The sequence below is a fragment of the Oryctolagus cuniculus genome, chromosome 1 (assembly GCF_964237555.1).
Source record: "Oryctolagus cuniculus chromosome 1, mOryCun1.1, whole genome shotgun sequence".
NCBI classification, from domain to species: Eukaryota; Metazoa; Chordata; class Mammalia; order Lagomorpha; family Leporidae; genus Oryctolagus; species Oryctolagus cuniculus.
Genome location: NC_091432.1, coordinates 90,547,516 through 90,573,404, shown reverse-complemented (window position 1 = coordinate 90,573,404; position 25,889 = coordinate 90,547,516). Strand labels below are relative to the sequence as shown.

At 34.6% G+C, this 25,889-nt stretch overlaps 1 protein-coding gene across 1 annotated transcript in view; it reads right to left on the bottom strand.

Moving 5' to 3' along the window:
* CNTN5 (contactin 5) overlaps nt 1-25,427 on the bottom strand; it is a 1,373,625-nt gene extending 1,348,198 nt beyond the window's left edge. Inside the window, exons 1-2 of the mRNA XM_051820359.2 lie at nt 25,316-25,427; nt 25,039-25,150 (exon numbers count right to left, since the gene is read on the bottom strand). The gene's annotated coding sequence lies outside the window, so the exon portion shown is untranslated. The remainder of the gene's footprint in view (nt 1-25,038; nt 25,151-25,315) is intronic.
* Nucleotides 25,428-25,889: the final 462 nt, after the last annotated feature.

Genomic DNA, 25,889 nt, shown 5'->3' with positions numbered 1-25,889 from the left:
CACAGTACAGTGCTCTCAACACAGTGGGTATCAATACATGCTGTTGACTATTCACGTAAAATAAATTTACAAAAATAAACCAGGCTTGTTTCTAGTAATGAAACTCCCCTTGGTGATTTTTGGCATGCTAAATGAAATCACTGCAGGAAATTTATGAATGATACAATGAATATTCCAAATGAATGTTGTACTTTCAGATACAGAACCATTGAGTGAATTTGTTAGATACTAAAAATTAAGCAAGTCTCAAAAGGGAAAATGTTGGATAACATTAATGATTCAGTTGTTTCTTTCCTTTTGGGAACAATTACAGCAATGTCATTACACTAAATTAAATAAAATTGAACAATTAGAAATGTCTTAAAAATACATTATAAAAAACATATCTGACTAATAATTAGTAAAAATAATATAATCCAAGAGATAAATATAAATGTCTCCTGAACAGCTTTCATTAATATGGTTGAAATAAGCAGATTATCATTTTGCTATATTTTATTTCATACTGCTATAATTACTTTGACCATGTTAAATGATGATATTATAAATTTGAGGTATGAGTCATACAGCCAAGCCATTATAAAATATATTTACACACACTATGTCATATTAATATGCATGATATATATCTGATATTAATACATTTACAAATAACTAACATAGACTTATATGACACTAATAATCATAACACATTGAGTTTTGTCTAAGAACTCAATCTATGCTTACAAACATGTCGTAATTAGCATTTTACAAGGAAAAGCATTATTTTATTTAAACGTATATTCATTTTTCATTCCATGATCATTTCTGAAACTTTGAGAAACCCTAAAATGTATTAATTGCTAAATATCTGTAGTACAATAGTAATATTAACTATGGGCTGAACACTTTGAAATATATGAGATTACCTCTTAAGACCCTATATTAAACAAAAATATTTTATCTGAATATGTATACTTCTATATTACATTTAGATTCATCCTTTCAATTTAAAAAGTAATCTTTATTTCCTTAAGGTATTGCCTTCTTACTCTCCATTTTTTGGCATATTAACTGATACTGGTAACCTGTTTCTTTTGATAAATACTAATAGTTGAGTTAATACAACTAAAGCATATATCTACCACCAAATTAAAATTTGAAAGTTTATGTATTTCAAATACATATTTATTTATCAAATATATATTCAAAAGTATATATCAAAATTATATATTTGATACAAAATATATTAAAAATTTACTTTTCATCTCTATTTTTTACTCTCTAAAAATTAAAAAGTCCACTTAAAACTTTAGTTTTCTTTTCAAATTATATTGTCTGAAATATATATTCTTCTCATGTTTTCATTTTCTACTTTTCTTTCCACTAAAGCGTCAGTCATTACAATTCATTCCGTTAGATGTTTTGTTTCACAGTAATTCTCAATACCCAAGATTTATGGGGGTAATCACATTCTCAAGGAATGTGTTTCTACTAGCTGTACTTCAGTGGGCTCAGATTTCCAATTTACAAGTTTTAAATTAATGGCTGTTTGCTACCCAGCTACCAGTAGTTATCACAGAAACGAATTCATTGCATAATACTCTCACCATCAACTAGATTCACAGCATCACCCACTCTTTGGAAATAAAATAAGAAATAGAACAAGCAAGTTTTTATTCTTTCCATTTTAAAATGAGAACTATGATGATCAGCGTCATAGAGAGACGTGACAAAAATACACAAAATCTTTAATTTTCAATCTTACCCAGTCTTACTTATATAAGTGAAATTAAGGATTTATAAGAAAAAATATAAATGTATATGTATACAGATAAAGTATGCATACTGGAACTTGAAAAGTCATTAATTTGCTTCTGTTCTGTTATCTATCTACACATTCAAAAAATTTTATTTCATATAGTTTTCCTTCCTACAATGATGAACAGATTTTTGTTATACTCCTTGAATGGCCAATAAAGAAATCAGGGTGACGATGGACTGGAGTCAGTAAAGGAGAATATGTTCACTTAAGTCATATTTCAAAAGGCAGCACAGGAATTACTATGCAAATCTGAAATGTTGTGTTTTCAGTTTCAGATTTTACTTCTCTACCCAGCTCAGCTGAATTTGCACATACAGTTAGTTTTCAATGTTAGGTCAACTGCTGAAGTTAACCTTCAATTACTAAGTGATGCAAGTGATTGCAAATGAGGAGGGCAAAACTCAAAGAACATGTTGTTCAAGTGGAAGCACTGGATTTTGAATCCAGGTAATTTTGCCCAAGCATTCATATTCTTAACTAACAGTTCTATCGCTTGGAGCAGGCCTGGTACACGCATTTAGTATGTTTTCCAAATTTCTTCGTGAAAGTCGAGGAGGATAGATCAGGAAACAGCAGAGCAGCTGCGAAATTTAAACTAATCATTAATGTACATGAAATCAGCAATATTTTCAAAGATGTTGTTATGAAATTTGAGGTGAAATTTGCATGATGAAAGCACACTAAAGAAAAGGAAAGGATGAGACATAGCTTGTGAACTGCAGCTGAATGGAGATTATCTTTGCCTAAGATGTGGTTTTAGGCTGTCACTAATGCAACAATGGCAATACTTCTTTACTGGGATGAAATTCCTCTTGAGTTTCTTACTTTGGGGACTTATAATTTCACAGTGTACCACTCATTAGTCACAACTAGTTTTGCCAAACTGAAGCTGCAGGGCACGCTAGTCTCTTAACAGTTGAAAAACTGACAGTTTCATGTGGTGCACTGTAACTTACAAGGAAACAAATAAAACAGACACAGGGAAATCATGAATTATCAATTTTGTCCATTTCCTGACTAAATGTATTTTATTGCTAATTATAATGAAAATATTTAAGTGAGTATCCTGTATACCTTCTCTGTGATGTGAACACTTTACAGAAGATACAGAAAAAGTGGGAAAACGTGAATCATTTCAATTGGATTTTCCCTTCAGTTGGTGAATGTGCTGTTTTGTTTTGTTTGAGATGATTGATACCATAACATTTTAACACAAATACCATTCATGACATCACTTTTGGATTGAAATATTGTTCTGCCTTATGTTTTGTAATAGTACCTAAATCTATCTAGGTCAGATCCTAAAGTCATTCTATTGATTCAGTGTTTTCGGTTGCATTCAACTTTATCTGTAAATGGAACTATCCGGAACTATAATTTTATAAATGGACTGTGAAGCCTTCTAGACAAAATGCAAGGAAGCATTTGCTGAACTGGAGCATTTGGTGAATGAATTAGTAAATGGGAGCCACCAACCTCCTGTTCTAAAATAAATAAACACATACAAAAAATGTATAAAATATATCTAGCTCTTCCAATATTTTTTCTGGGAGCAATAATTGATGTCTCTATTAATTAATAGACTTTTGATACCAGTTTTAATTATTAGGATAAAAATCCAGTACACTCAAAAGATAAGTGGTTGATCCTATTGTATTTTCATTTTTCAAGTTACTGAATTTCTTCCTTATTAACCAGTTTAAGTGCTAGAAACTAATCTACATATGTTCAAAAAAACAAAGTTTTATGTACACAATCACAGAAGCATTTAAGAGAATGTGAAATATCCTACTGATGCTATCTATACACAATGGTGTTCACAATTTGTATTTTATCACCAAAATCTAAATGTCCATATTTTAAGGTATACAACATGCATATAAAATATTTTTCAAAATCAGTTTGTAATATTATTCTCATGTATTATGCATATTTGGCAATTCTGGTAATATTATGAAATGTATGCATATATTTTCTTCATGTAGGAAGAATGAGTAGAAGACAAATATAAAATGTTCAGTTATTTCTGAACACTACACTGTTAAAATCTTTTATTCATCACTTAAGATAGAGAGCTAGAAACTATAGTGATAAAATTGCCCTAACAGTAATGATCCTTCTATCTTGTAATGATCTTAAGGTACATGACAAAATTGCTTTTCATACCTTCTAAAAATTTGTCCTCAGTTCTGAAAATGACTTTCAAAACTGAAATTCTCATTTGCTAATAAAATTGGTACATATTGATACAACTATATTAATTTCCTCAGGTCATAGATTTTATGGGCCCAGATTAAGAACATGTTCTCACAGACATTCATTTGTACATAGATTAGAAAAAGTTTCATCATTTTGTTAGATTTGAGAATTAAATGTGATATTGAATAAAAAACTTTCAGCACTGCCCTAGGCACATATTAGTTAATAAGTATTAATCATTTGTGTGTTTTGATATATATATATAATTATTTCAACTAATGTTTAACAAAAGCATGGTTTCTAATTTAAACCAAAAATATTTACAACCACATAAGGGAAAGTTTATTGTTGAATTAAAGTGATGTTCTCTTCCTTAGATATGAATTAATCCCATTAAGCTTAAATGGGATACATCCTGGGTACATTACTCATTGTTTACACATCAAAACAATAGTGGCTAATATTTATCTTGCATGTTTCAGGTACTGTTTTATGTGATTTGCATAGACCTTAATATTTACAAAAGCCTTAAAAGAATTATTATCAATTTGTAGTAGAGGAGAATGGGTCACAAAGAGCTGAAATCACTACACCTAGAGGTTATTTCAAATCATAAGCCTGACTTTGCACCTGGGCACTTGTTCACTATTTTGTGTTACCTCTCTCTAATAACAATGATAACAGAGAGATATACTGGAATTTTTTGTAATGGTTTAATTACATTATTATTATCATCATCATATAATGCAGTTGAAACTTTGGAGAAGGCCCTGCTTAGATATTTCCCCAATGGTAATCCTCTTTTCAAAGAAAGGATTTTGGCAACCAAGAATTTTCCTTGCAAAGCATGCTTGAAATCATACTTACAATATCTGAAATCTGGGATTCTCTGGTGAATTGCAACACCTGTGTAGGCCTGCTTCCGAGGTCCACCTCTATGGGTGAACGAATGTCTTGAGACGTCAAGACGTCCTGGAGCTGAATGGAGCCTGAAAATGTGCACTGCAAGGGCCACCTATGTTCACCTGGACCTTGGTGGTATTGTAGGCAAGACCGACAGCCTGAAGCTTACAAGTAGGGACACAAAGCCAGCTTCTTCCAAATTCCATGCTTTTGTACTAAACTCTAAGGAATCTGAAAATTCCAAATTTACCAAGAGATTTTCAGAGCTTACAGAAGAATATCTGCCACAGTTAGAAGATGGAATTTCGTTAGTTCAATTTATAACTTTTAAATATTTATATGTGATATGTGGGGCCACTCTACATATTGCCTATCCAAGATCCCCAACTCACAGGGGAGGGTCTGCTGTGTAAGTAGAGTTTTTATCTCTTATATACAGTATCTCATAATGGAATTTGAATGTTACTTCTTATTCTTTACCTATTAGGTCTAAGAAAGATCCTTTTGACCCTCTGTTGCACATGTTACTAAATTAATGGTTTAAGAAACAATATAACATATAATAGAAACTTAGTTGATTTTGTTTCTAGAATAGATTGCAGGGTACTCTTACAGACATTGAAATATTTCTTTTAATGATGGTGTTCATCAGAACTTCTACCCAGATCAGATGGATACAGCAAAAAGCATATTATACAGGACAGGCCAATTCAACTGACATTCAGAATCCAGAACAGGCAAACACTGTAGACTCTAAGATCTCTAGTTAAATCCTACTTAATACCCTAAATTCTGTATCTACTTTGTCTTTACATTGAAACTCTCTTAATTTTGTCATAAGTTAGAGCAACATGAATAGAAAACTATGAATATGAAAAATTTTAATATTAGGAAATGATGAGTATTCAATGGTCATAAAGAAAAAAGACCTCTTTTAAGTTAAAGACATTAAAGAATTAAATGCTCATCATCATTTAGATACTTTATAAAACAGTGATCTCCCAATAGTCTATTTTCACTAATATCAAATAGCCAAACATAGTTATAAGGCACTGCACTTTCCCACTTTCTGTAGTGAAGTATATCACAACTGATCTTTTTGTTTCTTTTTTTAAAATGCATTCATTTATTTGAAAGGCAGTTACACAGAGAGAGGGAAAGACAAATAGAGAGGGAGAAAAAGAGAGATCTTCCATCTGCTCCTTTACTTCCCAAATGGCAACAATGTCCAGGGCTACATCAGGCCAAAGTCAGGAGCCCAGAACTTTATCTGGGTCTCCCATGTGGGTGCAGGAATACAAGCACTTGGACCATCGTCTGCTGCATTCCCATGTGCATTAGCAGAGTGCTGGACCCAATGTGCAGTAGTGGGACGTTGCATTGACACTCCCATGGGATGCTGGCATCACACGCGGCAGTTTGATCTGCTGCTCCACATCTCCAGTCCCCAAAGCCTGATCTCTGATAAAGCAAGTTCTAGTTACTCTATTACAATACAATAAAATATCATACTCTTATAGTACTTTTGGTTTAATTCTAATTATTAGCAACATTATAGGAAAGCAATTTTGTAAATGTTTAAAAATTCTCTTCCTCACCCCAAAATGCTTTCTCTAAACTTATTCTCCATTTTCTATTATGATTAGACTTTAGTAAGATTAATTCAGGGTCTAAGAAGATAGCTTTATGAAAGACCAGAAGGTTGGTAACTAAAATGCTGCTAGACCTGACAACAAAGAGCCATAATATTGAGAGTTATAAACTCAAATTTAAATGTCTGAGAAGAAATTGATGTCCCTGGGAAACACGGCAGTAAGTACAGAGATAAGGGAAAGCACTTATCCTTAAGCACTGGAGTAGCGATCAAACACTTACCCCAGATTACATGTGTGTTCATTTATATATCCATTGTATCAAGAAATACATGTCAAGTGCTCACTATATTCCAGGTCTTAGGAACTTTCCAAATATATGAAATGAGGTCTGAATCTTCAGAGTTTAAAGAGGGGAGCTGTTCTGTGAGACAGAGACAGCATCATGTATATGTTCAAATGATTATATATTATGATAAGATAGTGCTATGAATAGAACAATTTTGCTAGGAATAAAAAACATATGAGATGCAAATTAGGTGTCAATCTTTCTATGGAAGTGATATTTGACCTGAAAGGTTGGTAAGAAACATTCAGGAGAAGGAGAAAGGGACATCTCAGCCTGAGAGGGAAGAGTAAATGTAAAGAAAATGAAGAGGGAAACAAGTAGGCTTATATGCAAAGAGCTGTTTTCACTGTATCTATGAAATCATCATTTGCTAAATTAGGTCAGGGCCATGGCCAAATTAAGGTTTATCAGTTCAGGAAAATAGTTAAATAGCAATTGTTGATTCAGAGTCATCAAAAATGAATTATGAGCACCGGTGCTGTGGCGCAGTGGTTAAGCTGCCGTCTGCAGCGCTGGCAACCCATATGGCATCTGTTCACGTCCCCGCTGCTCTGCCTTTGATCAAACTCCCTGGGAAAGCAACAAAAGATGGACCACGTGTTTGGGCCCTGCACCCATGTGGGAGACCTGGAAGAAGCTCCTGGCTCCTGCCTTTAGAATGTCCCTGCTCCAGCTGTTGTTGCCATTTGGGGAGTGAACCAGAGGATGGAAGATTCTCTCTCTCTCTTTCTCTGTCTATCCATCTCTCTCTCTGTGATTCTTACTCAAATAAATAAATAAGTCTTAAAAAATCAAAACTAAATTATGAACTCTCATTCATGAAAGAGATAAGTATTTCATATTCTCCATATTTATCATTAAGACCAATATTTCTGTTCTAAATATTGAACAGTTGGGTGATGCTTTCACTGTGATTATACTAGTTATTATCATAACACACATACTATTCATGGAGATCAAAAACTGTTTTTTGTGAGGGTATTCCTTTTAAAGTGAAAGAGTACCACAGAATTAATGCTTACATGGATTTCTTCAATAAGCATGTGGTGTCTAAACTCAAGGTACTGTTCAGTGGTAAGACAAATAGATAAGTAAAACTATTTTCAGTGAATATGGAGGATGAAAGGTAGGCTATGTAAACGTATAAGTTTGAAGGAGAAAGGAAATCTGAGATTGCTAGCTTGAATAGAAGAAAGATCAGAAACAGACTTACATTTTTTTAGTTTCCAACAGCTTGTACATGCATTAAACCTAAAGAAAGAAGTTTACAATGAAGAGCCTGCAGACATTAGAGTGATGGCAAAAGTCAGGAGAGTGGAAGCCTTACAAAAGAGGAGAAATAATTGAACACAAGTAGAAGTGGATACCAAAAATTTTAAACTGGTAAATGTTGCCAGCAAATTCTGAAACAAAGAGAAAACTTCTTGGTGTTGGCTCTTGGCAGTAAACACCTACTCTGTATGATAGGAATTGGTATACTGATGAATCAAGGTGAAGGCAGGTTCATGTCTGAGTTTTGTGTTCTTACTGAATAAATGAGAAATAAAATTCTAGATTAAAGAGGAGTTCAAAGTTGAAACAAAGGTTTGTCTTTTTTTATTTTGTTTAGCTTCTCCTAAACTGATGATCATCATCATTCAATAATCAATTGCCTAAAATTATTGAACAACTTGAATTGGATATATAAAAATTCTGAAATGGTATATATTTTTAAATGTCATCATAATTATCATCATATCAAAGAGCATTAATTACATTTGGAAGTAATATTTTTTTTATTTTAATGTTGTGAGAACCCTAAAATTGTGGCTAAAGAAATGTTAATTACAAATTTTTGCATTTGTGAAAGTTCTTTCTTGTTTTACCCTAAAAGGTACCTAAAAACATACACTAATATTCAAATCAGTATTTTTATATATATGTCAACAAAACTCTGAAGCATAGACTTTGCTCTATACACACAACCTCTAAGGAAACTAGATACAATACTAGTATTTAAAAATGGGTTTGTTCCATTCAAATGTCAACTTGCACAAATCAGGCAAGGAAACTTAGCCTGATTTGAACTAAACTCATTTTGTACCATATTCTCATATAAACTCAAGATTTTTCTTTTGTATTCTTTTGCATTTTTATAACTCAGGATTTTAAAATTACACTATGTAAAAAGAGGTAAAATTAACTACTAACCATCAATCTTAGAACAATGCGTAACAAATACTACAAATGTCAGGTGGATGGTAAATAAACAGGGTGGTACAGTATTTATCTCATATCTAATCAAATGTCACTTGAATGCAGAATTATTTCAGAACTATGACATAACTTTAAAGTGTGCATTTACTTTTTTAGAGTACTCATGATATTTGCATTAAAATCACATATGAACAAGCATACTAGCAAAATTATTTTGGTTCTAGTAACTATGTGATTTTTTTTAAATCTTTATGTCAAAATTTACATACATTTATATCATACTTTACCATGTTCTGTTGTTTTCTCTAGAATTTGCCCCCCCTCTCAAGTTGTACTTTGGCAAAATAACCTAGTACCCAAATTTCCTTTCCCACCATCTGCTACTGAGCAAATACCTGCCAGATTTTTCTCGGATTGGAATAAGCCTTGTGAAGCCAAATGGAGGGTAAATGCCTCCCCTTCATTCTCCAATAACCCATTCCCAAAAATTATTGAACATATTGAACTGGATCTATAAATTTGAGATTTTGGAAACATTTTTTGGTTCTCTGAGTTACCCCACATTTTTAAAATATAGAAATATACTGAAGTTTCCTTATAGAAGTTTGGCAATACATAGTAACATTCCTTTTAAATGTGTGATGGGGCACTGCTGATTTTTTCAAGCCATCTTTCTCAGCACCAGGATCATGGAAGCTAATGCAATATTCAGTTTCTTTTCTGCTTTGGGGTCAGTAACACATACACACATTTATTCATCCTCCCCTTGTCAAAAAACTGCCCACCATTCAGTAAAATGAAGAGATGAGAAGATAATTTCAAATGGGTAACACTGCAGTGTATGTGATTCCAGCTAGGGCCCTTGTAGTCTGGCAGCTGTGAACTCTGTCTTCCCCTAATCTCAAAGTGAAGGCTTGGTCTTCTATTTCATTTTTATGTTTAGTGTTTTCTATCATGGCAAAGTGAATATAATGAACAGCCCCATGGCTTTTCTGAGTTTGTATAGTGATACAAAAAATACGAATGTGGATCCTTTATGCAGTCCAATAGGATTTCCTATTGACAATACAGGACTCTTGTACAGAAGGAATTACTTCAAAGAAGAGCATCTTGAGATAAAAAAGAGAGAAGCAGAAGAGGAATAAAGGAAGCAATAGCATGCTCACAGACTTAGATAGAGTTAATGACCTAGAAGGCTGAAAAAGATTGTTTGGCTAGTTGAAATCCATTCGTGCTTAGGACTTTCATTCATTTCTGTTCTAAAACACATTTACTACTGTATTATTATAAACTATATTAACATTTTTCTGCTTTTTATTATTTATACATGAATTTATGACATTAAGTTGATGGATTCTCTTTTTATCTGGTTATGAACATGTATACCAGAACAGGAAAAACATTATTTTTAAAATCACAGTGACCATATTATCCCACAAAAGCACACGTGAAAATTTTTAGAAATCTGAAAAGAAGCAGGAAGTGTCTTTTCACTTCTTAATTATTTAATCTTCTTATAATGAACCTGCTATCTGATGGAGACATATGAGACTTGAGCTGGTTCCTAACTTGTTGAATTGGAAGACTTCTATATAACTGGAATGGATATTCATGATTTATTTTAGTTATACATCAGATGTTATTTTTCAGTGCTGTGATTTAGTTCAGAGGTGAAATCCACTTTCATTAAAAAATTACCATATATATTTTTTAATACTAGCTGTTGAATAACACATAGCCTTTTTGACTTCCTTATGTTAAAAAGTTTCAACTTAGAGAAGTTCTCAACAGTTTAAATTATCTTTAAAAGACAAAATACTGATCATGTTTCAACAGAGCTAAAACAAGTGTTATTTTACTGCACAAGTTTCTGTAGCAAGAAGTGATACATGTTTTGTAACAAACAATGCTGATGTAACAAAATCCAGCAAATCGATCTCTCTTAAATTTTAAATAAAATAAACTGTCAATGAAATATCCTTAAGAAAAAATTAAGTGTTGGTTATTAATTCCAATTTGGGAAAAACAAGTTGGCTACATAGTTTTACTGATGTTGTCAGGTCAGAGACTATACCCAACCCTATGCAAAGGTGCAGTGAGAATACTTACAGAAAGCTCACTGTGTGTTTTTCTAAACCAAAGTGTTTCCTGTGCAGTATTTCTCATTACTGGCATCTTTAAAGTATTATATTATTTACAGCATTATGTACTAGAACAGAGGCCCAATTTAATTAAATAAACATTTCAGTATTTATGTTCTTGAAGATATTTTATAAAAATAATCAAAACACATTCTTAGCTTTAAAGCAGATTTTCGTCTTTTAGCAGGGAAATATATATATATATATATATATATATATATATTTGCACATACATGTCTGGGAGCATTTATTTTTTCCAAAAGAAATAATGTCAGCAATGGTACAGTGATGGGAAATTTAATGACAGGTTTTGTAAATAGTATGGCTCAATCAAAAATATGTGCATTGTTGTAGTTGCAGAAGAGCCTAGAAAAGGTTTTTAAAGGACGGTTATGGGGCTCTTTAATGGCATGCTGCAAAATCTGAAATGTGTTCTTCAAACAGCAGCAATCATTAAAGCTTTTAGAGCAAAGAAATGCCATGACAAGACTTGAGTCTTTGAAAGATTATTCCATCTAAATGATTGACATGTTGGAGAGGAAGGGAAACCAGTCTAGAGAAAAACCTTTCCAATGAACGACACCCTGAACCAGGGCTGAAGGAGTGAGATTTGGAAAATCGGTTTGAATATGAGATGGCAGTCTCCTTTATCAAGATTTTTTCTTTGATTGAAGCCTTTTCTGCTCTACTCAGGTACAACTGTCTTCTCTTTGTTGCATCTCCACTGGATCTTCAGCTTACAGTCACGTGGAAAAGGAAGACGATGCTACTAACACTAATATCTCTGGCTTATCACATAGACATCTTTTTTCTTAGAAAATTTGACAATGTCTGAAATGTTCCTAATTGTTTTCTTACTGCTACTTGTTTCTTGGTCTCCATAGGTAATGGGAGTATAAAAAGTTCAACTCTACAGTATTAAACTGGAGAGTGAGTGGGAAAATAAGTTAAAGAAAAAACTTATAAACATATAGACATATAGAAAGATGTTCTTATAAACATATAGAAAGATGTTCAAAACATTAAGCATGTTTTTAAAGTTCTCTTGTTCCTCATATATTCTGTTGAGTGTAGAATAAGACATTTGGTAATACACCACGCTGGCTGCACTGCGAAGGAGAAGACATTCCAGTACACTAGTGGTGGAAGCGTTAGTTGGCATCAACCCTGTGGAGAGCAATTTGGCAATAAAATCAAAATTTTAAATTCACATTCTCACTGACCTAGCAATTAACTTTTGCATGTACTCACACTTATGAAAAATGAATATATAAGAATTTCACACACCAGAAGGGCAACTATAATCTGCAGTAATATTAATGGAAGGGCTATTTGCCTGGTATTATTGCTTTGTGCTATGTATAACTGCTAAGATACTGCAATTTATCACATAAAATGTACAGGGATTCAATGCTGACCTAAAATTTAAAATAATTAACTCACTACAAAAATAATTTTAATTTTAAATGTTTGCCCAAAGGAAATAAATTGATAGATGTTAAAAAATAAGTGATAGACTATATAAAGCCTATTATGCCATTATCAATAAGTCTTCTGTATCAAAAACTAAATAGCTTTTAACATCATTATGTAGGCTACCAAAATTGTATTGAGAAGAAAAAGACACCATATTATCTGTAAGATTACCTGTAACAAAAATTATTGATAATAGTTAATCCTGAGAATTGGAATTGCAAGACTATGTTAGTAGGAAGATTCAGCTTTCATTATATTCTTTTTGTGTAGTGATCTTAAAATTTGTTTTATTGTATACATTTAAAATGCACAATATGATGTTTTGATGAACATGTGAAGATACTTCAAAGAATTCATGGAAGATGAAATTAGAAGATAAGCTTATTTTGATGCAAAAAAGTTTAGTAAAGTGATTAATATAGTTAAGCAAATTAACATATCTTTCATCTAATACAATTATTTTTCTTAATCTAGTATTTTGACAAATTCCCAGGACACAATACGATATCATTAATTGGAGTCCCCGTGTTCTACATTAGATCTGCAGACCTACTCATATTACATTAACTACAACTTCTTTGAACCCTTTGATCTATATTTCCTCATTGGACATTCTTCACCTCACACCAAATAACTACCATTTTACTCTCTGTTCACAGGTTCTCCCATTTGTTTTAATACCCCACATACAACTGTAATCATGCTGTATTTTTATTTTGATGTCTGACTTATTTGACTTATAATGTTCTCTAGAGTCATCCACAATTTTGCAAATGGCAGGGTCTCATTTTCTAAGGCTGAATATTTCTCTCATTTCTTTCTATTGTATCTTCTGTGATAGAAGAATACTCAGTAAACACTTATATAGATATTAAGGATATGCAAACTTAAAATGGCCCATGATTTATGAAATATAATAAAATGTGTTATTTTAAATTTCTTACTGCAAAAGTAGCCAAAAAATTTAAAGGGATATGTCTAAATATTATTTGTAGAAAACACATTTGTAAACTGCTGGAAAATTGAAATTCACTCATTTATTTTTTCTCTAAAATCCAATGACTATTTATAATTCAAAATATTTGCTTCAATTAGTTTTAATGAGTTAGCTTTACATATCATATTTGCAGAGCAGGTGGCTTTCATAAGATCATTTATTCAAAATCAGTAAAACACTCCAAAAGTGAGAGAAGAAAACAACAGAGTTGATTATTAATTTTAAATTAATAACATCTATATCATTTTGCTATCACTTGAAATTCAAAAAGTAAAATGTGAAATATACTCTACTACTTCCAACTTAGATTCTGTGTTCTAAATAACTTTGTAAAAGATGTTGAAGGTCCTTTCTCAGACAAAATAAAATTAAATTAAATTTAAATGATCCAAAATAGGTAAGCATTTTAAATACATGCAAATAAAACTAAAATCATGAAAAGAAAAATGTCATTATCAGCAAATATATATATATAGGATTCTTCCAAGAAAATATGTGATTGCTTGTATATTTGAAAAATTAGTGATCATTACTGCACAAAATTCAAATATTTTTCAACCTTAAAAATCCTTTTTTAAAGATTAAAAAAAAGATTGTGTAAGCACCTATACATAAAAATATGAAGGAAATAATTTTGACTCCCAGATCTATACATATCTCTTATTTCCCTCTGACAAACAAAACAAAACACACAAACAAAAAAAATCCTATGAGGTAGCAGTATCATCTTTCCATGTGGAAAGAAAAAAGACACAAACATTATTGTGTGACTCAGGGAAGCACTTAGCAAAGTAGCTCAGTCAGGTTTACATCTGAGGCCAGGAAGCCCAGGGAATTTCCATGGACTCTGAATCTGGTCTCTTCTCTCCTTACCTACTTGGTGGAGTTCATACTAAACTCAATTGGCAACCCCTGGAATTCTGTTTCTTGCAGTTCTTCTCTTCAATGAACCTCGTAACACATACCCATAGAATCAGAGTTGATAAAGCCTCAAAAAGACTTTTGTGTTCATTAATTTTAATTCTTTTAACTGAGTGATTAATAATCTGGGGAGAGATATAACTCATTCAAGTCATATTTTATGCAAGTACAACTTGGGAGTGGGGGCAAGAATGGAGTTGAGCATTACATTTAGGACTATCTAATCCTTCCATAATATATTCTCTTGCATTGGAACCTTTGACTTATCTTTCAGAATACTGCAACCTCTTAATTTTGTAGAATTCTAACTTCTCTCTTCATATTTCTTTTTTATTTTAAAGAATTATTTATCTAACTGAGAGGCAGAGTTACAGGCAAAGGGAGAGACAGAGAGAGCAAGATCTTCTATCTGCTGGTTCACTCCCCGAAAGGCCACAATGGCCAGAGCTGGTGCAATCTGAAGCCAGGAGTCTGGAGCTTCTTCTCAGTCTCCCACATGGGTGCAGGGCCCCAGGTACATAGACAATCTTCTACTGCTTTCCCAGGCCACAGCAGAGAGCTGGATCAGAAGTGGAGCAGCCAGGACTTGACCTAGTGCCCATGTGGGATGCCGAAGCTGCAGGCAGAGACTTAACCTACTATGCCACAGTGCTGGTGTCCACTCTTCACCTTTCTAAGTATGCTTTTTTTACATTAATTAGGTTTCCTACTTTCTTCTACATATTTATCTCAATTCTGATTCTCTTCCCACCAAATGAAAAGCAGTTTCTGCCAATCTATTACTGATACTTACTTCAAGTCTTAGTCCATCTTTTTTGTTTGGGAAATCAGTAAAATCCATTTCTACCATGACAATTTCTGATTCTCCCAAATCCTCAGAATGTGTGACCAATGCAGTTATATTTACTAGAATATTTTCCTGACTGAATAATTTTATACCTTTCCATTCTCAGAGATCAAACCTTCCAACTCATTGAGGTCTTAAAGGCAAGTGCTCCAAACAAATATCTGAGTAAATTTCTTGACTTCTGATCACAGTTAGAGGAAACCATTTAAACACTCATTCTAAAGATCTGCCACAGTTAGGACAGCATTGTGCCTCATACAAACCAACAGAATGTTTTCATATATAATTTGAGCTCACACATTAAAAAGATAATTGGGCTAAGATCAACATTTCCCAGCAGATTTCACTTTTTGACATTTTGAACACTGTCATTGCTGATCATTCAATAGTAGAACTTTTGTTATATGTTATACAACTGGATAACAGGTATTAACCCCATTTTGCATGAAATGAAAGGGTAAGCGTCCTGTTTAAAATTACTGAGCTGGGGATGGTGCTATGGCGTAGTGGTTTGAGTTGAGACCTGCAGTGCCCGCATCCAATGTAGGTGCCTGTTAGAGTCCCTGCTACTCCGCTTCCGATCCAGCTCCCTGCTAATGTGCCTGGGAAGGCACAGGAAGGTGCAAGTCTCTGGGCTGCTGCACCCACATGGGAAACCTAGAAGAAGCTCCTGGCTTTCGCTTGGCCCAGTCCCAGCCACTGTGACATTTGGGGAGTTAACCAGCAGATTGAACATCTCTCTCTGTCTCTCCTCTCTCTGTAGCTCTTTCAAATAAATAGATAAATCTCATTTTTTAAAAAAAAATTACTGAGCTAATAAGTTGTTGAGATAAAATCCTGAAAATTAAAAAAAAATTAATTCCTGAAATTCAGACACCAAATCTATAATCAATACTGCTCCCTGTGTTAGATAAAAGAGTAATCAAAATGATATACACTACCACTTTTGCTACTTTTGCTCTCTGAAAGGGGCCAGGTAAGCAGCTTCTTTAACTTAACAGTTATCACACCCCTAATAAAAACCAGTTTCACCAGCACCATCCAAATGCCATACTTAAGCAAAATAAATCAAGCTTGCTTCCAACAAACCAGAGCAATTGTGTTTTTGTCACAGCACTTCAGTCACATTCATTTTAGCTCAGATTCTGTTGTGTCACCAGAGACTGAATTTCTGTTAGCACTGTAATGAGATGGGAAAAACACAGCATTCATTTGAAGTGCTTAGGTGAATTTTAGAATCAAAGTTCCTTTAAAATAACTTAGACACTGGGAAGTAAATGCAGCAATTAGAGAACCAATGTCAGAATGAAATAGTTCAAGCTGGGAAGACTCAGTAGGAGAAAAATAATGACAGTCTCCAGGGGGAGGAATATTGAAAATTTTCATCATAACTCAGTGTAAGTCAATCACTCTAACTTTCATATTGCATTGCATTTTTTTTTTTTTTTTTTTTTACAGGCAGAGTGGATAGTGAGAGAGAGAGACAAAGAGAAAGGTCTTCCTTCTGCCGTTGGTTCACCCTCCAATGGCCGCTGTTAGGAAACTGGCACAGTTGTAGCCAGGTGGCTGCATGGCCCAGCTACCTGAGCCAGGCTCCACCCCCACCCTAATGGGATTCGCTGCTCCTGCTTCCCTGCCCGCCCTCAGGCAAAGTTTTAAAAGGGCCTGTTCCTGAACACGTGCTCTCTCTTGCCCCTTCTCTCCAGCTCTCTCTCTGGGTTCCTCTCTCCAGCCTCCTCCTCTGGTTTCTTGGCTCTTGGCCCTTCTCTCCTGCTCTCTCTCGGTTCCTCTCTCTCTAGCCTCCTCCTCTGGTCTCTTGGCTCTACTCTCCTCTCTCCGCTCTATCTTCTCTCCTTGCTAGCTCCTCTCCTCTCTGTTTCTCTCTCTTATACTCTCTTTCTCTCTTTTTCCTTCACCGCCCCTTCACTCCGGTCTGTAGGGTGTTCCCCTATAAACGCTTTCCCTTACTCCGGTGTGCTTTGCGACGGCTAACATTAAGATATAACAGCCACCATGGCTGGCGCCGACTGGGACTAGAACCCGGTGTGCCGGTGCCGCTAGGTGGAGGATTAGCCTATTGAGCCAAGGCGCCATTGATTCTTTCTTAACGCTACAACTACCCACAGCAGATCATTTGGGTGAGGGAAGAAATGTCAAAATTGCCTTAACAGCAAAATAAATTATTTTCTCATTACCAATTTAGTTTACATACTTTAGTCACATACTAACAAGACTACACTAAAGAATGAGAAACACACCAGTTTTAAATGTTTCTAAATAGTATAGTAAATATTTTTAAAATCTCATCTCATTTGTATTATTTAATATAAATCCAAGTAACCACTCTTTTGTACTGCTTTTTATTTTATTATTATTATTATTTTTAATTTGAGAGTTAGAGAGATTAGTTCTGTGGACAGGGTGTTGTGCGTGTGTGTGTGTGTGTGTGTGAGAGAGAGAGAGAGAGAGAGAGAGGCGGAAAGAAAGAGATCTCCTATCAATTGGTTGTGAAAAATAATTGAACAATTCAAAGGAAATTTTAGGAAAGTAAGCACAAAAGAAAATACGAATTGAAAGAATATTCAGGGTCATGTATTCATTAGGCTTGGAAAATAGGTTTTATCTTTTCTGTCAGTTATTTACACATGTTGGCTATACACTTAGGGTACAAAAGGCTTTAGATATTAATATTTTAGTCCCAGTGTTTCATTTAATCTGTTTCACAGACTTGTTCTGTCACCTTAAATATTTGGTATTTAAAGAGAAAATTGTTCTAAAATTTGAATTTATCTCTTTCATATACTCAAAAGAACACACACAAACTGCTGTTATAATCATAAAATAAAAGTTTTAAAAGAAAGCATCTGTAAACATGTTATATCAGAAAATTCTGCAGTATTTAAATTGCCTTTCACTGATTCCACAATGCTGAGTTTTATGTTTTATCTTGTCATATGTCATTGAAGAATTTTAAGGGAATACATTCATCCTAAAATAATTCATATCACATTATTGAAACTAAACACAAATGAACTTTGGTTCAAACACAATGATAACTAAATACTTTTGCAGAATCAAATTTGCTGTCTATTCCTTTAACATTCAAACAATAAAACTGGAATTCATAATACAAGTTCTTATTTGATTTTTAAAACTCAAAAGTGTAGTGCATATTTCCTGTGATATATTTTCTGCTTTGTAAGCAAATTATCTAAAATAATTATTTCTTCATAGAAGTCTGTGATTTCAATTGTATCCAGATCCTGAAATAACTGAGTTTCTATTTCATCTAGTACCCCATTAAACATTTCTTACAGAAAAAAAAAAGTCTGTCAATTGGGGGAAAAAAGTATTAACAAAGGAAATGAATTTTCCATTAATTGCATACATTAGTTGTTCACAATCTACTATGTGGTTGTGATAGTCCAGAAGATTCCCAGGTTCTTAACTGAAATTATCCATAGGTTCTCTTATTTGATTTAACTGTTGTGTACACACTAAGTTCATTGTGAAAAACTTCACATTTAGCAACTGAGTTCTTCATATCGTAGTTAAATTATGTGGGTATAGCAGTTCGTCCTGAGTTAATAACTGGCTCATAATTTTTTTAATCTTAACATACAATGTTTTACAAATAATCAGTGGTGGCAAAGAAATCACATTAGGTGCCCTTTAATCTTGACTTGAGGAGACAAAAATTACATTTTCACAGCAGAAAAAATATAAATTATAAATGTTCTGAGCTGTAAATTTAAAAAAGTTGGGTTCTAAGTCTACCTCTTCCTTTATTTGTAATGTTGAATATGTCAGTTTACCTCTTTATATCTTAATAATAAAAATGGTAGCTTTGTAAGTCTTTCAACTTTAACTGATATTATTTTTATCACTTTTTCTTATGTGACTCCACAATTTATTTACCATCACAACTGTGATAAATTTGTGTTCATTTTTAATGACATGGTTATTTTGGCATCAGAAACTTTCAATAATTCACATGATGTCTTTAGAATAATAGTACTAGAAGAGGTGGAAGAGTCTGAAAAACTGAATTATGTACTTTAAGGTTTCAGTGCTATTAGAAATGCTAAAACTTAGAAAAATTAATTTGTAACTAGAAATTGTTTTATTTTTTGTGATATGTGAGATGAGATTGAGATAGTCCCTATCTTTAAAAATACAAAGAGTTGAGCTATAACTCAATAGAAAAAACAAGACAAAACACAAAAACCTCTCTTTGGTTACACATGATACTTTTCATAATGCTTCTGGAAATATTTGGGAGCACTTGAATCTGTTCAGGTACCCAGGAAATCATCTCATATTTAATATAATGAAATGTTATTTAAATAAAAAATTCTAGAAAGCAATAATACCTTTTTAAAATTCATACTGTCACTCACATATATCTTCCCATAAGTAATAATTTTAATCACCACAAATTTTTTTCTGGTTCTGTAATTTTAAAGCCTGAGGACCAATAACACCTCTCAGCAAAGACTACACCATCGTAAGTAAATTTTTACTTGACACTGAAATTAAAGTACCCACGTGCATTAAAACACTGATTCTAAACTCCAACTATTCCCCTTATCTGGTTTAATTTCTGGAAAGCTCCTGCTTAACTAATACTTTCAAATATGAAATTAAATATTTGAGAAAAACATTAAATGATACATTTAAAAGTGAGTTTCTCATGAAATATTCAATTTCATTACTGTTATTTCATAAATGCAGACTCTTGCAAATAGTGATACATTAGAAGACCTATTTATGGCTCAGATGCATTGTTAGATATTATTATCCCATATTAGCTCTCTGAAGAGGAACTCAGGTTTTTTGTTTTTTTTTGTTTGTTTGTTTATTTTTTTGCCCTCTGGTGACTGCTTCTGCCAGTGTAACAACTCTCAAAAGCAAGAGAACTTCATTCAATCTACCTCCCATCACCTGTGTGATCATAGTCATTATCAGGTGGTAATAGATGATGGGATATTCTCCTTCCTGAGCATTTAACAGTTACAAGAATGACACAGAGAAGATTCCCACCCCTCATAAAAGTTTACATAGATATTTAAACTTGGATTAACAATCAGGAAAAAGATTTGGTCACCCAGATTAAATGAAATGCTTTCATCTTTTTCCTTGTCCCAAATGCATTTGCTTTAAAATTTGGATATATTCACATTTGCTACATTAAACTTTCAGAAATGCCCTTTTTCTAGTAAACACAGCACCTATAATGCTGTAATTTGTGAAAAGCACATACAATTACATGGCTCCTTCCTTTCTAGCAAGATCTCAAATTTTGGGTCTTTGCAATTTGAAATGTTAACTACTTAGAACCATGACTGGCATAGAAGTTATATGGGAGTCATGTCAGATCTGTTGAAAGCCACTTGTGAGAAAATAAATAGAGGTGGTAGCCACAGGATATCAGTTTCTTTAGGTCATCATAAATTATTAATATGACACTGAGTAAAATAGGGAAAAATGTCAAGTTTTATACCTATGTGGTCAAATTCACGTAACGAAGCACTTTTTGGAACTGCTTCAAAATAACAGTGATCAAAAGGAATTCCAGCTTAAGGAACACTTTGGAAAAGAAGATGGCTGCGATCTCTAAAGATTAAGTCTAGGGGCCAGTGTTGTGCCAATGCAGGCAAAGCAGCCACCTGTGACACCAACATCCAACATGGAAGCTATTTCATGTCCCTGCTGCTCCACTTCCAATCCAGCTTCTTGCTAACGATCTGGGGAAAGTAGCAGAAGATGGCCCAAGGACCCCTGTACCTATATGGGAGACCAGGATGACACTCCTGGCTCCTGGTTCCAGTCTGGTCCACCCATGGTCATTGTAGCCATCTGGGGAGAGGACAAGCAGATGGTGGATCTCTCCCTATTGTCTCTTCCTCTCCCTCTGTAATTCTAACTTTCAAAACAAACAAATATTTTTTAAAAAAATCTTGCACTAATACATTTTAGATGAAGAAAAAGTAGGTTTTATGGCTTTAACTTCTATAAAACAGTTATGCTTTTTTTATTTTTCAAATTTATTATATAGCCTTTTTGGAGAGGTCCATTTCCTTGCATTAGAGACAAGAGGAGCCTCCCTACTTTGACTAGCTTCTACGTCTCACAGGCTGATGTATAAGGAGGCTATAATATCAAACATGGATACATAGAACTCTGGAATGAAATTAAAGATGAGTATTTTAGTTATGGGGGTTGATATAGATGGAAATGCACTCCATATAGCTTATGTATCTATTTCTAATAGGTAAAGAATAACTCAAGTTGTATCAATAGTCTTATGGTATGTCATGGGATTTAATTTGTTAATGCAAAATAACTTTGATGAAATAACTTAATTATTAAAAATTCTTTTAAAAGTATATATATACATATATACATAATAAAGCTATTTAAATTTTTTCACATAGCCACCATATTGAAGCACTGCAATTTGCTGTATTGAATCCCAATGAAAAAGATTAATTTAAAAACCTGCTAAAGAGTCTTGGGAAAAAAAAAAAACCTGATAATATTTATGAGAACCATTCTAACAATATACCCTTGAATGTCCAAAAATCATAAAATGGCAGAACACAATAGAAAAGAGATGGGTAGGGAGGAGATGGGACATTGTTCATAACAGTTTTTATTCACAAATGCTAAGAGTAAGGGGTTTTATATAGTTCATTACTTTTTAAAATGCACCTGCGTCTAATGTAGAGTTATTGATCAAAAATATTCAGAAAATAGAATTCTGCAGCGATCTACTGCTTTGAGCTTCCGACTAGTCTCTTTCCTGCTATAAAGTGCTAAGAAGTTCATACAACATATTAGCACAGCCTTCTAACACTAATAAACAAAAATATCATGTCAGAAACACACAGCTCTCTCTTATTTAATGCTTATATCTTCAGCAATAAAAGAGAGATGAATAAATCTAAGGGGCTGAAATTAGAATTTCAAGAGGCTAAATAACATAAATATATGGGTCTATTTAAATCAAGAGAAATAAACTTCCAACCTGTGAGTAAAATTTATATATATATATACACACATGATCATTAAAGATTAGTTCATCAAAATATGTGTGGTACCATGAATTCAACAAATCATGATAATTAAAATTTCTCAGCCTCATAAGACTCTAGATTAGTTTTTGATGAGGGAGGGAGGGATTCACAAGACTGCTATAAAACTTTATTTTAGCGAAGCAAACTTATATAGGGTCGAATTATCTTTACACTGCTTATTCAGTAAGACGAATTTTCATCGCCTTCATTTTAATCAAAAATATTCCTTCCATTTTGTCTAGAGTGAGACAAACTCCAAAAAACCCTGGCTAGTTTAAGGTCTTCCTCCCTTCTTCATCTGGGGAGCCCTCTGCCCTGCACTGACACCCTCTGGTCCTTGCTGCTAAGTCAGTTTTGAAAGCACACCACTTTCACCTCTGTCTTAAAGGCAATGAAGGTTTCCTAACTCTCAAGAAAAAAAGAAGTTTAAAGAAATAGATAGTCACCAAACTCAACACATTTCTAATAGTCTTACTTAATAGGACATACAAAATGAAACAAATTTTCACAAGCAATACTTTTGAATTATTCTCATTGCGTAACATATCCAATTAGATGTTCGTGATTTAACTTGATGTCTCTAACTGAATAGTCTCGGGACTCTTAGGTTCCAAGTCAGTTAATCGCTGAAGTGCTGCTCACCGTTGGGAATGTGCTATTTCACCCATCTTTTTAAAAGTTCCACACTGTAGCTTTTCAGATGTGTTTCTGAAAGTACTCTGGTGTGTTTGTAAATACTGGCATTCAGTTAACATATTGTGGTAATGTCTTTTTCCTAACTTTCAATAATTCTAATACTTTATTTAGTTGTCTATAAAATCAAAGAGAAATTTAAATTAGCAATTTATTTCTCCATTCCTCACTTTTCAGAAGTTTAAAGTAAGAACAAGTTAAGGGTTCCACTAATCCCTGCTGAAAAATGTTGGTACTTATACTGTAATCAACATCTCACTTTCTATTTTCAAACATGTTTCAATACTATCTTCTTACTTTCAGGATAAGTTGCTTTCAAATTCTTTTTATACAACATTTTCTCTCTTAAACTTTTAACTATGAATTTATTCTTGGTTTCCTTAACTAGACTTAGTTGCTGCATGTAACATCCTTTAAAAAAAAAAAAAAAAAACTCCTTTTCTTTGACTATCCTTACATAGGCATGTTGATTTTTCTATCTGAGTCACAGAAAATATATGTTGGTCAAATTTTTAACTCAATATACTTGTCCACACAGAATTTATAATAATTTACACATAAAATAAAATATATATGCAAAGAACCATGTGTGAGTTGCTCAGAAGTGCCTACAGGCACTTAACAAATAATGACCTAATCATTACTAATTATTTCACATATAAGGTCACAATATTAATCATGCTGAACTCCTTTAGGCTCACTGTGATGTTCATAAGTATGTCTGTAGTTCTGTTGCAATTCAATAGTAAGCCATTACACTTCCACTAATTTTTAAATATGGGTCACTATAACTGTTCTGTATTTTTTTAATGCTGGTATTCCAACAAACAGCTCCTCTCTCTTCCTTTTTTCCACAGGTAAAATTGAGAACTGAAGTAGAAGAATGAGTCCTCTCAATGATTTTCTCTCTCAAATTAAGAAACAAATTAAATGAATGCAGGTAAAATGTTATATACACACAGTTTAAAAGTTTCTTACTTCTAAATCTGAATTTAAGTTACCACATTAGATTTATTTACCATACTGCAGAGGTAATACAATTTAAAATGCAATAACCCTAAAAGATGTAGGTGAGCCTTCTCCATTCCAAAATGAAATGAGTTACCATGACTTAAAAATTCCCAGATTGTCAGAGGAATTCTCAGCTCATTGCACATCTTCTTCATTTATGTGTAAGTTATTATTTTTCCCATTTGTTCTAATAACATGAAGGATGTCTGACCCTAGTCTTACATTTCCTTTGGAATCCATCACATTCCTATAAAACATTTAGAAACAAAACAGCGTAAAGCAAGGCACTGTTTTTCTGTCTCCCGAACTTTGTAGAACTCCACTTAGAGAACATCCCCACTGAATTTTCACAAGTTACTGCACTGCCAGATGCCCATTAGCTGGTCTCTATTCTCCAAGACAAACTGCTCAATCACCAGACACACAGTGGGTACCTGAGACCAACATCTTCTGTTTCTGAACATTTAGTTTCTTTGGTAGGAACACGCTTCTCCTATCCGGGCATTTTATCTCCTTCCCATTTATTTGAATGAACTGCTTACCCTTCTTTTAGGTGGGATTAGGTGACACGCATATAGGTTACATTTACTCTGGCTTCAACTTTTCAACATAAAATCCCAGCAGACACAAATAGCACGTATTTTTTTTTTTTTTTTAACACACACGCACACACACGCGCGCGCTTCATCTTACAGTCTTTGCATTCTGCCAACACAGCCAGAAAGGATGGCTTTGCAGAGGCGAGTGTGTCAGAAATCCTAAGTGGCTGGGAGACGGAGAGCACAATCCTAGAAAAAGCAGTCACTGGCGAAGGAATGTCAGCCACTTACCAATGAGATGCCAGCCTCCCCTGTCCTTCCTCTCGGACTCTCAATCCCTGGCTCCCATCCTCCTGCCCGTCGGCACAGTTCCGAGAGAGCGGCTCCTGGGGTCCTCCTCAGCCTGTGGCGGAAGAGAATTGCGGAGTTTTTAATCATTCAGAGGGAATCCTCCAGCTTGCCCTGCCTCTCCCAGAAGAGGGGGCCCAGGTAACGCATCGTTTCCGCCCCGAGCTTTAACGGCACTTTGGCGGCCGCCTCCTCGCAGTTGGGCTCCCCCACGCTGTACTTGGTTATATGGGGAAGTAGGTGCGGCGCCTCCTCCGGCGGGTGCGTTCGGGGCTCGAGCGTTCTCCTCCAATGCGTCCGCGCGCCCCGCGCCCCGCGCCTCTGACTGGCTGTGTCCTCCCGGAGCGGTCCCTCGCCCCTCCCCGCTCGCCCGCGCGGTCGCCGTCGCCCGCGCCCCGCGCCTCACTGCCGCTCGCCGCCAGGGTCCATTTAGCAGCTCCCCTGGCTTTTCTAAAGGACTGTGTGCCGCCCGAAGGGTGCCCTGTGCACCTGCGCTAGTCAGCCGGCGTACCCCTTCCCGCCTAAGTACGGAGGGCCCGGCCCCTCTCCCCGGCGTCTCGGCTCGCCACCTCTTGGTATTTAACATTCACAGACTACAAAGCGTTTGCCAAGGCGCTGGCTCGAGGCTGCACCGGGAGCTCGCAGCCCGAGTCGCCCCGGCTCCTGCTCCTTCCTGCCGCTGTCGCTCCCTTCCCTCCTCGCTCCCTCTCGGAGTCTCTGGCTTCCACCGCGGACGGCGGCAGCCCCGGCTGAGGCGCTCGCCCAGGTGGGCTGGAGAGCGGACTTTCTCACTT